The sequence below is a fragment of the Ahaetulla prasina genome, chromosome 3, assembly GCF_028640845.1.
Source record: "Ahaetulla prasina isolate Xishuangbanna chromosome 3, ASM2864084v1, whole genome shotgun sequence".
NCBI lineage: Eukaryota > Metazoa > Chordata > Lepidosauria > Squamata > Colubridae > Ahaetulla > Ahaetulla prasina.
The window spans coordinates 27663510-27665720 of NC_080541.1; positions in this window are offsets into that span (position 1 = coordinate 27663510).

Genomic DNA, 2211 nt, shown 5'->3' on the forward strand with positions numbered 1-2211 from the left:
ATGATCCTGAGGGCACAGGTAAATCTCTTAAGTGCTCTCAACAATTCTCAGAAAGAGTGCTAACAACCAGATAAATATTGCAAAGAATATAAATCCTTCCATTCTCTATCATTCAGTCAGAAGTGAAGAAGCTTCTTGGATGAGAAGTGAAATGTCTTCCAGCAAAACAAAGAAAGTCCAGTTGCCTTTTGAAAAACCATGTTTGGGACAACAGTCTTTTCTGCATGATTGACATTGCCTAGCATTGGAAAGCTTTGAAAGTACAGTATAGACATTCTTGCACCTCCAAGGAGGAATCTGGTAATTGTTAGAAGGTTGTGAATTCCTTGTCCAGCACCTAGCTGACCATGGCTGGTTTTCAAAATCAAATAGGTTTGACCTGTCTTAGTACTTGGGTAAGACAACTAGGAAATCTCAGGGTTCTAAACTATAAAATTGGGGGAGGGGAGAGAAATCCGGGAGAAGGCAATGTAAAATCACTTCCATATTGTTGCCAAGGAAACTGCATCAATGTGAACATACAAGGCACCAGAAGTTAAGCTTGATTCAAAAGCATTTTACTTTTTACTGCTAAATCCTTTTTTCTTTCCACTACTACATCAAGAATTAGTGACTGGTATATCTGTAGCTGATACCCTGTTTCCCCTAAAATAAGACATCCCCTGATAATAATCCCAATCGAGCTTTTGTGTGCATGCACTAAAATAACACCCCCCCAAAAAAATAAGTGCTCCCCAAAAATATTTAAATGCATGCGCTGCCAGTCCTCGCCATTTCCTCTGGTTAGGGTTAGGGACACAGAGCTGGAAATCAAGTAAGACGGCAAGAGGAGCCCCATCTTGCTCCACACGCCTCAAAATAATATGACATCTCTGAAAATAAGGCCAAGCACTTATTTCAGGGTTCAAAAAAATATAAGACAGGGTCTTATTTTCAGGGAAACACGGGTAGTTGGCAATACAATGGGGGCTGAAATATTGTTTTCTCTAAACTTTAATAGCAGTCACCAGAATCCATAACTGTTAACCAAAGCAAGGAGATTAAAATATTTTACAAGTTGTTTATAATATAATGATGTTAAGCTAAAGGCTTGAGAGATGATAGGGGAACTGAGATGGAATAATTATTGAGCAATCAATTGTAAAAAGCGTGGCGCAGGACAAAGGCAATCTGAAGCAATTCAGGACATTGGACAGCTCCCACTGAAAACTGATGTTGTTCCTATTAAATCTAGTGTCCGTGGCCATGTGCTCCCACACAGACCTGAGAAGTACCCAAACCATGGCTTTCTACCATTTATTCATGAACATATTTATTTTTGCTGTAATCATATTGGCTGACAAACGTGAGTGAACGTTTTTGATGGGAACTGAATAGTCCCATGCACTATATCATCACTGAAGCATCTGGAAGTCCAGTGCTTTTTAGGTGAAAAAAGCACTGCATACAGATAGATATTATCAACTAATAGTTGTTGGGAGATTCTAAATATATCCTGAGAATAACTAAGTGGAAGAAGGAGTGCCATATTACTGTGGTCCCCAACTTTTCCAGCTTGGCAGACTGACAGGGGGGAGGGGATGGTTCTGAGCAAGTGGTGGCGTGTGTGCAAAGCACCATTTGTGAGAGCGGCGGGCATACTTAACCAGCGTTCACATAAATTGAGTTGAATGCACGAGGGTGAGCATCCACTGCTCATGCAAATGGCGCTTCATGAGCGAGAGTGAGCATCCACCACTTGCGCAAATGGAGCTGTGCATTTGCCCACTGGGTTCCAAATGGGCAAAGCCTGGTAGTGGGTCATGGCCTGAGGATTGGGGACCCCTGGCATATTACACTCCTATTGTCCAAGCTTGCTTTGTATGCAACTTCATTTTTTAACCATGTTTTAAAAAAATAGACACTTTTTTCCTGTTTTTAAGCCATAGCAACAGTTCCTAATATATACACTTCTAATAATATCTGCGCTATAGGCTCATTTTACAATCTTTTGCCTACTTTATATACAATTTTTCACTGAAAAAATAAATAAATGACTCAAGTACAGCTCGTAAGACCTCCAACAATTTAATTCTTGGTTTTAACAGCTAAAGTAGTATACATTAATGTCACTTATTCCATTTCTTAAATGTAATTCATTGATTTAGCTTTTTATAACTTTTTTTTTTCTAAATTTAGTATCCCTTTCAGTTTTAGGTAAAATGTGTATAA